Consider the following 12,145-nt stretch of genomic DNA (forward strand, 5'->3'; position numbering starts at 1 on the left):
GTCTCTGACCAGTTTTGATCAAGGTACTATCCCTCTACAAGATTTATTTTTGGCCACCAGGAGGAATATATACTTTAAGATAGTGTATGTCAAATGGAATACCATGACAAGAGGGTCAGGAGAATATCTCACTTAGCAAGAATGTGTGATTAATTTGCCTTCTGAATTTATGAGACAGTGCAGCCAAGGCAGTTCTAAAATAGCAACAAGGTGATTACAAGTGACTGAGTAAACAATGTAATTACTGTGAGTGGAATTTAATCTCTTCATATGTTCCACTAAAAATTCTAGTTTTTGAAAGAATTCCATGAACACAGCAAGGTGAATACCATTATCATAAAGTCTACTGCAAGAAAGGGAGAGTAAGAGAGGTTGATCTGGTCTTAAAACAGACACTATTTCCATCCACACAATATATTGCCTTGAACTTCTAGTAGGTAGGCATTTTTTTAGGCACTGTGGGGTGAAGAGTCTAAAAATTTGATCTCCTTATGTATGAAATTACAAAATATTTAATGAGATAAAATGTCTGTTAATGTATCTTTTCCTTCTTCAAAGACTTTATTTTTTAAAATATTTTATTTATTTATTCATGAGACACACACAGAGAGAGAGAGAGGCAGAGACACAGGCAGAGGGAGAAGCAGGGTCCATGCAAGAAACCCGATGTGGGCTTGATCCCGGATCTCCAGGATCAGGCCCTGGGCCGAAGGCGGCTTGAAACCGCTGAGCCACCCAGGGATCCCCTCTTCAAAGACTTTAAAATAATAATAGTTACTATTTATTGAACATATACTATATACTGTATGTCTAGGGCTCCACATAGATAATTTTACTTGTATAAATGTATCTAAAATGGCATTAAGAGACAGTCATTGAATCTGACTCTTTTTTAAAGATTTGGGGAAATAAGATTCAGAAAAGTTAAATAATTTGTTCAAAGCCATATAATATGTCAGTTTTTGAGCTGGAATTAGAATGTCAATGAATTTCAGAGTTTGGTTTTCTAAGCAAAGTTCACATTCTATGCTGTAAATGGGGATCTAGGAGTCTATTTTAAAGATACATTGGCACTAAGCAGGAATCAATTTGTGATGACATACGCCAGCTAGCATGATGGAAACAGGTATACCAGAGGCTGATTCTGTTATAAGCAATAACAGTGGCTTAGATTGGCCTTAGTGGCTATAGATTCAGTAAAGATTGAAGCAATGTAGTACATGTATCAAAAACAGTCTCCTTCAAAGTAAGAATGAGCATAAATGCTCTTTATGGTCTGCACTATTTTATGAAGTAGTTCTTTCTGACGGAGCTGGGAATGCGGCCCGAATTAAGACTTGCGCAGAGCCTTCAACTTATGATTAACCACTAGGTGGCGCAGAGTCTACAGATCTAGGATAAGCCTGAACTAAACTCCATTGGATAAATTGATATACTTCTTTTCTGGATGTGAGCACCACTTTTCTCATATATGACCCCCCCCCCCCCCATACAATTGTCTGAAATGTTCGATTCTAAACCATACTTAGCACCATATTTATATTCAGCTCAAAGGCTTCATCACTTCCTCCCCTACTGGTTGCCCAAAAGACATTTTTTAAAAGATTTATTTATTTATGAGAGAGAGAGAGAGAGACTGAGAGAGCACATGCATCCGCGTGGAGGTGGGGGTGGGGGAACAGAGGGAGAAGAGAATCTTTTTTTTAATTTTTATTTATTTATGATAGTCACAGAGAGAGAGAGAGGCAGAGACATAGGCAGAGGGAGAAGCAGGCTCCATGCACCGGGAGCCCGACGTGGGATTCGATCCTGGGTCTCCAGGATCGCACCCTGGGCCAAAGGCAGGCACTAAACCGCTGTGCCACCCAGGGATCCCCGGGTGAAGATAATCTTAAGCAGACTCCATGCTGAGCACGGAGCTTGACCTGGGGCTCTATCTCATGACCCTGGGATCATAACCTGAGCCAAACTGAAACCGAGTGTGCCCTGAGTAACATTTTTTAATACACATGATAAAGCTTTGGTAGATTGTGAAAGAAAATGTTAGCATAATGATTTGACCTATGTGTACCCTTCTGATAATGTCTACGTATAGTCATTGATTCTCCTTTAGGGATTAAAATACATCTGTAGTAACTAACTCCTTAGTAGGGCCACGAATAAGATAACTGACTGTCCTACCAAATATAACCGAATCTTATGAGACCTTGTCTCTACTGCTCACACAAGTTCACTTATTAATATTGCATTCTTGATAAAATAGTGTTTCTAAGCCAATTTAGTTTAAGTGAAAACAGAGAGAACACTTCTGTGAAGCAAACTCCTTCTTTTCCTGCCCAAATATATTATATAGAGTGAGCTTGAAAACAAAGAATGTTTATCAACATAGTTTCTCAAACTAGATGTTAAAGCAAAGTTTTAATTTTTATGGGAAACAATGTGTTTGCTAAAACTTAAAACTCTTCAAAGAAATATTGATGGTAATAAATTTACCAGGCAGAAACTAAAAACCAATTAGGGAAGGAATACAACATTTGCTGTTATCAAAGACCAGATTGTATTCTCAGTATCCTTTCATCATAAAATAATAGTTGGAAATACATTAAACAATGAAACATTTAATAAATAATTCATAATCTCATTGAAAAGTTAGATACCATAGAAAACAAAAGCTAATCATGCATCTAAAACTTTCAAAACCTTGTTCATGGCAATTGCATAGAATTGGTTTTTTTTGTTTTTTTTTTTTAAAGTCAAGTTTTTTTTTTTTAATTTTTTTATTTATTTATGATAGTCACAGAGAGAGAGAGAGAGAGGCAGAGACACAGGCAGAGGGAGAAGCAGGCTCCATGCACCGGGAGCCTGACGTGGGACTCGATCCCGGGTCTCCAGGATCGCGCCCTGGGCCAAAGGCAAGCGCCGAACCACTGCGCCACCCAGGGATCCCCAATTGCATAGAATTGTATACTTGGCAATTCACTTCACACTTGCCTTGCATCTTCTGAGTGTCTCCTCCTTGGCTTCCTTACTTACAGCAGTCTGCTGACTTCTTGACAGCCAGCCACTGCTACCTTTTGATTGTTGCATTTAGACCACTGACATCAGTGGTCTTTGAATAAAGTGAGGATTGTTATAATGGGATTAATGTCTACCATCGTTTTTACTATTTTTCTCTTTTTTGCTCTTGTTTTTTGTTCCCGTTTTTGTCTTCCATTCTTTTTCTGCCTTTTGTGGTTTTAATGGATCATTTTACATGATTCCATATTCTCTCCTTCCTTAGCATGTCATTTATACTTTTTTCTAGTGGTTGCCCTTGAGTTTGCAATAAACATTTACAACTAGCCCAAATCCACTTTCTAATAACACTGCTACTTTTTCCACACTAAGTCCACACACTTCAACCTTCTTCCACTCTCCAAGATTTACCTTGGACAACCCTGTTACTCCTACAGTTACTGTGATGCACACCTGTCTTCAAAAAAAGGGCTGATAGGGAAATTTTAGGATAAACTCTTTTCTTGATGGAGATCTAGGTTTAGAGTTCTAGAAGGAACACCAAGGCCGTCATTTCCTAAATATCTTCGGCGCAAAAGAAATGCACTGCAAAATACAGGCCTAGGAGTCTATTAAGTTTCAGAAAATCTGCAAATCATATTTCTATCTCTGAGATTTATAAGACCCTTTAGCATATGAAGAGCTCCTAGACATGCTATAGTAATGAAATCCAGTGTTTATCAAACTTATTCACACATCACATTTTTTTTTTATGACTATTTAATGGCAGTTGGGGACTCAACAGCCTGCACAACAAATTAACCAGAGAAGTGGCCTTGGTGGCTCAAGGAATTGTTTGTCAGAATATGAAGTTTGTCTTTGACTTACCTTGCACTACCTCACCTATGCTGTGCATGAGCCTTTCTTGTTTCAGAATGGTGGGCAGATTCCTTCTCTGCTCCAGAGGAAGCTGTGTGCCATGAAAGAGAATGGCTTTGCTCTATGAGCAAGCAGTCCCAAGGGCTGGCTTATGTGAGTAGAAAATCAGCCTCTTTCTTCTTTCCCCTAGAGGAGTTCAGTTGGAGATACCAAAGCAATGGGCTGCTAATAGGCAAGTTACCATCTCTTTTATGAAAGCTTTTGTTTCTTGTTTCTGGCATAAACAAATTAAAACCTATGGCAGTGATCCCCAGAGGGAATAATCAAATGCTGTGCAATCATATAATGTTTACAACTTACTATCCTTATCTGCCTTCTACTGATCCAATAATGCTTATTTATGGCTCAAACTTTTAAAAAATGTTTTAGAAACTATAGAAATTAAATCTACCATAATTCTACACCCAGGGACAATTACTACTAAGAAATTTTGTACAGTTCCTTATTAAATGTAAGTGCTTTTAAACATTTGCCTTATACTGAAATTATAATTTCACACTTTACAAATTTCCTTTAACATATAATTAGCACTTTCCCAGATCATTCAGTAGTTTCTGAAATTGTTGGTTTTAATGGCTACATAATATTCCGTCCTACCATAACATCTCCCCTGTTATTAGGCATATAAGTGATTTCCCTGTTTTCACTATTATTAAAACCTGATGTGAACACACAAATAAATAGTTCTTGGATGATTTTCTTTTTTTTTTTTAAGATTTATTTATTCATGAGAGACAGAGAGATATATATAGAGAGAGAGCAGAGACACAGGCAGAGGGAGAAGAAGGCTCTTCGCAGGGAGCCCAATGCGGGACTTGATCCCAGACCCCAAGATCAGGGCCTGAGCCGAAGGCAGACGCTCAACCGCTGAGCCACCCAGGCATCCCTTGGATGATTTTCTCAGAATAGATTCCAAAAAAGAAAACATTTCTGTGGCAAAAGTTATGAATGGTTCTTGATATACAGATCTACAGATTTCCAAAATGTTTTAAAAACCACACATACACACAAACACACAAACACACACAAACACAGACACACTACCTGTATCACTACTCTGCATCCTAAATAGTATTTCCTCAGTCAGTCAGTAAATACTTAACTAGTTTTAATGCAAATCCATGTGCTGGGCTCTGTTCACCATAGGGGGTGGTCTGGGGCCCCTAAACAGCCTTCAGGAACCATTATATTTGTTGCCTCTACCTTGGACTAGAGTTTTCATTACCCTGCCCTGCAGCTTAGCCTCTCTTAGATGGAAGCCTACAGAGGCCCTGAAGATAGACCTCCCTACATAAGACGCAGGACTGAGAGAGGTGAGGCTGGGGCTGAAAAACAAATACTGAACAACACACTTAAATTCTCTGTCTTACACATAGATCAATGAAACAGAATAGAGAAGCCAGAAATGGGCCCTCAACTCTATGATCAACTAATATTCGACAAAGCAGAAAAGACTATCCACTGGAAAAAGGACAGTCTCTTCAATAAATGGTGCTGGGAAAATTGGACATCCACATGCAGAAGAATGAAACTAGGCCATTCTCTCACACCACAAACAAAGATAAACTCAAAATGGATGAAAGATCTAAATGTGAGACAAGAATCCATCAAAATCCTAGAGGAGAACACAGGCAACACCCTTTTTGAACTTGGTCACAGCCACTTCTTGCAAGATACATCTATGAAGGCAAGAGAAACAAAAGCAAAAATGAATTATTGGGACATAATCAAGATAAAAAGCTTCTGCACAGCAAAAGAAGCAGTCAACAAAACTCAAGGACAACCTACAGAATGGGAGAAGATATTTGCAAGTGACATATCAGATAAAGGGCTAGTATCCAAGATCTATAAAGAACTTATTAAACTCAACAGCAAAAAAACAAACAATCTAGTCATGAAATGGGCAAAAGACACAAACAGAAATCTCACAGAGGAAGACATAGACATGGCCAACAAGCACATGAGAAAATGTTCCGCATCACTTGCCAGGAAATACAAATCAAAACCACAATGAGGTACCACCTCACACCAGTGAGAATGGGGAAATTAACAAGATGGGAAACAACAAATGTTGGAGAGGATGCGGAGAAAAGGGAACCCTCTTGCACTGTTGGTGGGAATGTGAACTGGTAGAGCCACTCTGGAAAACTGTGTGGAAGTTCCTCAAAGAGTTAAAAATAGAGCTATCCTACGACCCAGCAATTGCACTGTTGGGGATTTACCCCAAAGATACAGATGCAGTGAAAGACCGAGACACCTGCATCCCAATGTTCATAGCAGCAATGGCCACAATAGCCAAACTGTGGAAGGAGCCTCAGAGTCCATCGAGAGATGAATGGATAAAGAAGGTGTGGCCTATGTATACAATGGAATATTCCTCAGCCATTAGAAATTACAAATACCCACCATTGACTTCAACGTGGATGGAACTGGTGGGTATTATGCTGAGTGAAGTAAGTCAATCAGAGAAGGACAAAGATTATATGGTCTCATTCATTTGGGGAATATAAAAAATAGTGAAAGGGATTATAGGGGAAAGGAGAGAAAATGAGTGGGAAAAATCAGAGGGAGACAGAAATGAGAGACTCTTAACTCTGGGAAACAAACAAGGGGTAGTGGAACGGGAGGTGGGTGGGGAGATGGGGTGATTGGGTGATGGATACTGAGGGGGACACTTGATGGGATGAGCACTGGGTGTTGGCAAATTGAACTCCAATAAAAAATTATACAAAAAGAAAAGTTCTCTGTTTTAATAAAGCCTAGAGCCTATCTGGGAAAGTACCTATTAAATAAAGGTACTATTAAATAAAGAATAAAGTATAATGAAAGTATACTGCTTAGGAAGTCAGTGAGTTATTGTTATTGATGTTTGCCAAATCTTAGACCAAAAACTTAAGCACATTATTATTTTTTCATTTGGTATATATTTGTTTATTTTTACAGCTAATATTTGGCCTCACATATTTATTTTTTAATATCCTCTACGATATTTCTGTTCAGATCTTTTGGCCATTTTCTATTAATGTATAAAATTTTCACTAAAAATATTCTTTATAAATTAATGATATTACCCTTTATACATGATTGTTGCAATTACAGTTTAGTTTGCCAATTTATCTTATTATAGTGAAATTATTAGGTATGGCTTTGGCTTTTTCATATGTTCAAATATTTAAGTTAAATGTTTTAATCTTTCCTCCATTATTATTCTATGTTTACTAAGTCCTTATTTTTTTCATAACTTAAATGTTATTTTCACACCTATGGTTTCCCAGACAATTCTTTCTACTCAGAAGTGCTTGTTACTAAATATGGCCACCATATTATCAATACAAAAATAGCCAATACTAATTAAGAAATCCCTGTGTATTATCTCATTTAATTCTCTCAACAAAGTAGTATTATTATATGCATATTACAAATAATAAAAATGAGCACAGAGAGATTAAGAATTAGTCTCAGGACCAGATACTGAGGTTGGGTTTTGAATTCTTTTTGTTTTTGTTTTTTTAAAGGTTTTATTTATTTATTCATGAGATATACAGACAGACAGACAGAGAGAGAGAGAGAGAGACAGGCAGAGGGAGAAGCAGGCTTCCATCCAGGGAGCCCAATGTGGGACTCGATCCCAGACCCCATGATCATGTCCTGAGCCAAAGGCAGATGCTCAACCACTGAGTCACCCAGGTGCCCCTGGTTTTGAATCCTTGAAGTTTCACCAGATTTAACTATAGAATGTTGCTATTGACCATTCATATTTCCATTTCCAAAGGTAAGCCACCTTTTTTCAGGAAGATTTTATTAATCTGTTCATTTTTTTCTTTATTCTAAGATCTCTAATGATGTAATTGGATGGATGTCTTTCCTTCACTGATTTGACCAAGCAATCCTTTAAATCTGAAAAATTTCCTCTTTCAATTATGGAATAGTTTATTAGTTATTAAATAGACAATTCATTTAGAATTGTATGATCTTCATTCTTTACTATTCTCTCTTTATGAAACTCCTATTATGAGAGTGCTGGATGTTCTGGAGAAATATTTAATTTTAAAAAGGCTTTTTTCTTCCTATTATCCCATTCTTTGTTTTTGTTCTAATTTTAGGAGAATTATTTTTTAAATCTTTAGATACTTCTTTTTTTAATTTTGACTATCATAATTTTAATTTTCATCAGTGCTTTTTTGATTTGTCACATTTTACTGGCACTATTCTCACTTATTCTCATTTCATAGATTCATTATTCATGTTTATCAAACTAAGGATATTAATAATAGTTTTATAAAGTTTGCTTTCATCTGTCTTGAGTTACCTTCTTGTTCCAAGTCATTTTTTCTTATTTATTTTAGGCATGGCCTTGATTTTAGAGGATTTTTTAGAAGTATCTTATGACCCTTGACTTTAAATTCCCATTTGAGTAAGGCACTAAAGATCCTGTGGGAGACCCAGGTACAAGGCATGACTTTTTAATGGATAAACAATACTTTACAGTCTAGCAGAGCGAACTCTTCCTTAGGTGACCCCAAATGTCAGAAGATCTCAAAAGCGAGAAATATCTTTTTGTAGAGCAGTCTCTCCAGAAACTAATCTTTTATTTTCTTGCTTTGATGGCTGGGAGGGCATATTATTGTTGGCCTGTCCTTGGACCAGGGATGAGAAATGATTGCGGGAGTCTCATGGTTTCTATGCAGATTTTCACTTAATTGTTTTATCTTCAGTAAGCCTAACCCCTACATCCCAAGCATCTCGAGTTCAATTTCTCCAGAGAATAGTTATTTTCCACCTGCTGGGGATGGGTGAGGAAGGAGAGTCACCCAGCTGTTTGCTTGAGGAGGAGGAAGAGATCTAAGGTTTCACTTCTACTGTACAAAATCAACTCTCATTTGAGTTTTAGATTCAAGACTCAGTCTACATGATGTTTTTGGATCTCTCTAAAGTAAATCAAAGTTTTATCGTTATCTCTCTGTGAAGGCGCTTAGGTTTAGCTTTCTCTACTTTGCTATGTAAAATGATATTGAAATATGGAACTACTATACTTTTTTTCAGATAGTTGGAGAAAAACGTTATAGTTATGTTTTTAAAAATAATTTATATTCTGAACCATAGAAAACCTTTGCCCCAAAGTTCGTAGGGATTTCAACTGATTGTTGTATGTGTTAGTTGCTAAGGTAACCCTATCCACTCTATTGATCACCTTTTGACCAGGTAAGCTTTTTTTTTTTTAAGCTAAATTTAGATTTTACACTCTGGTAAGGATTAACATTTCCATAATTTTATGGTTGAAGAAGAAAAGCAAAACTGACGAATGAAGAGTGATACAGAAAAGACGTCAATGATATGAAACTTTATTTTTCATGGTTCTGCATAGTAATGTTGCATAGCTTGGTACATAGCTGGCCCTTAATGATGTTGTAAATTAGCCAAATAGTACTCAACAACCAAATCTATCTTTTCTTTGCTTTTTTTCAGGCCTATTCTAAACCAGGAACTAAAGACTATCTAAGCCTAGAGTTTGCCTGACCAGCATGTGAATAAATTTCTTAATAGGCGGTCAACAAATCTATCAACACATTGAGACCTCTCATAAGTGGGGTAGTGAATTCATGTCTATATTACCATCAAAAGCATTGTTACATGTCTGTGTTGCAATACTTTGTCAGCTAAAGCATGGTAAATAACAGCATTTCTTTGACATTAAATTAACTTCATATCCCCTGTAAAGAACATAGGTTTTGGAGTCATAAAAGTGTATAATGAATCAAATTCAATTGCCACCTACAAGCCCTGTGATTCTGAATAAATGTTCATTTCTGGGCTTCAGTTTACCTCAATGTGGTAAATGAGGATAAAAACAATTTGCTCTGTGTCCTCTGAAGTTCATCTTTATGACTAGCATACACCTGTATGTTCCTAATCTTTTTCTGAAAGTTCCCTCCACCTCTTTTCTTCAGCTGAATGCTGGCCATTCCCTGAGAATACTTGCTATCAAGTAGAATGTGTTTATTTCCCACATTCTGTAAGCTCACACCTGCATAATGGAGTGAGCAGCTTCCTCCTTTCTAGACACACTAACACATCCTTACCTCTTCTCCCTAACTCTCACAGAAGCCCTTACTACTTTGAGGTCTATTGATCCTATTATCATTTAATACTTTGCTCCCATCTTCACTGGCTTCCACTGACCTCTTTGCCAATTCTCTTTTTTTATTGATGTCTTTTGAGGACGTGGGTCACAATCTCCTCATCACATCTTTCCTGATAGGATAAGTAATTGTAATACTTATAAAAGAAGCTCTCTAAAACCCTTACTTCTCAGCTCCTTGAGCCATTAGTCTTACTCCAACACAATTTTGATTCATCTCTTTTGATGCTCTTAATTGCTTTTGTGGCTCAACCAATAAAGAAACTAGTGCTTGGGAAAATAGGGATGAAAGCCAATGATGGTTATTGCTTGTGCCAAAATTTTATATGTTAAATGCATAAGAATACACCAAAAGTAAAAATAATTTCAAATCAAGGTTACTTTGCTGAACTAAAACTATTCTATTTTTCATAGGTCTTACAATTTGGGAGCAAGATCAAGAACTGAATGCAGGGACACCTGGATGGCTCAGGAGTTGAGCATTTGCCTTCGGCTCAGGGCATGATCATGGAGTCCCAGGATTGAGTACCACATTGGGCTCTCTGGATGGAGCCTGCTTCTCCCTCTGTCTATGTCTGTCTCTCGGTGTCTCTCATGAATAAATAAATAAAACCTTTAAAAAAGAATAACTGAATGAACAAAAACTCTGACCTGTGAAACAAAAGCAGTGTATTTCTGTGGGTAGTAAACATTTTGTGAAGAGTCATATTTGTCTCTTGATATTCTCATGGAATTCAACAATATAGACTGTTCTGACTTTTAACCAAAAATGTGTACACTCTCTTGTGTACTTCCCAAAACAGACAGAATTTGACTCCAGGCTGCTATTAAATCAAACAATAATATATAACAGAAGATACGTACAGTATTCTCCTTGTATCTATAAAATTAATGCTTCTTCTCAAGCAACTCACAAGGTCCATAATGCATAGTGATTTGCAAGATGGTTAATTAAACCTACCTCATAGAACTGTTGCAGTGATTACATGCAATCATTTATGAGAGTTATCAAATTTGAGTTTTGACCATGCCAGGCTTTGGTGCAAAACTGGTCTCTTGAGGTCGAATAAGCTGAGATTACAAAGAACCTCCTTTCAAACACTGCTGCTCAAGAACCTGATGATTTTACATTCTTCTTCCAAAATACTCCCTGCATTCAACCTCTTTTGCTAACCTCTACCACAGCTGTGCCCGAACCTTTAACTCTTACCTGGACCAGTGCAGGAGATTCTGAGCACTTTTTTTTTTTTTTTACCACAAAAGGTCTACTTTCCAGGTAGTAGCTCTAGTGATCTATTTATAAATGTAAATCTGATCATATCTTCCCAGCCCTGACACCACACACACACACACACACACACACACACACACCTCTCAAAATCTGCCCGTGGCATCTCACTGCACTAAGTTAAAAATTCAAAACCCTTTTCACTGATAAGGCCTTCTATCTGAACAAGCCTCTGATTTCCTCTCCTTCTCAGTCCCTGTCATTAATCACACCTGACATTTTATTATATATATGTTTTGGTTGGTCATCTTTTTTATCCACTAGAATGTAAAATCTGTTGTGCAGGAAGTTTTTGTCTGTTTTGTTCACTGCTATACACCTGTAGCTTAAAACAGTACATGGTACACAGATAGAACTGAAAACATATTTGTTGAATGAATGAATGAGTTTCCTGTGTCCATTTCCTTCATTGCACCTCAGCCATAGTTACCTCCTAGGTTTTGCTCTCTCTAGAAATCATTTTACCTCAAAACACAAATGTCCTATTGTTACTGGTTGTTTTGTCAAGTAGTCTCATGGAAACAATGCTTCCACCTCTTTTAGACCCTCAAATCTGTGTCTTTACCACTTACTTGAGACCTCACATCCTCTTAATCCAGTTTCAATGTAAAGATCCTTCAATATAAGCACTCCATTGCATCTTCTTGCAAATCTTCTATGTTTCCATTATACTCATCCAGAAAATCCGCAAGCTGAGATCTAAACATTTATCTTCTTTGTATATAGACTCCTGTGGTGAAGTTTTGCAAGAAAAAGTTTGAAACTGGCCAAATTGAATTCACTAC

The 12,145-nt window shown here is 37.1% G+C and overlaps 1 long non-coding RNA gene across 1 annotated transcript; it reads left to right on the forward strand.

Moving 5' to 3' along the window:
* The first annotated feature begins 6,278 nt into the window (after positions 1-6,278).
* Positions 6,279-10,652, forward strand: LOC140595072 (uncharacterized). The gene is made up of 3 exons (XR_011996464.1): positions 6,279-6,365; positions 9,400-9,522; positions 10,487-10,652. It is a non-coding gene; the product is annotated as an uncharacterized lncRNA (long non-coding RNA).
* Positions 10,653-12,145: the final 1,493 nt, after the last annotated feature.

Source organism: Vulpes vulpes, chromosome 13 (genome assembly GCF_048418805.1).
Source record: "Vulpes vulpes isolate BD-2025 chromosome 13, VulVul3, whole genome shotgun sequence".
NCBI classification, from domain to species: Eukaryota; Metazoa; Chordata; class Mammalia; order Carnivora; family Canidae; genus Vulpes; species Vulpes vulpes.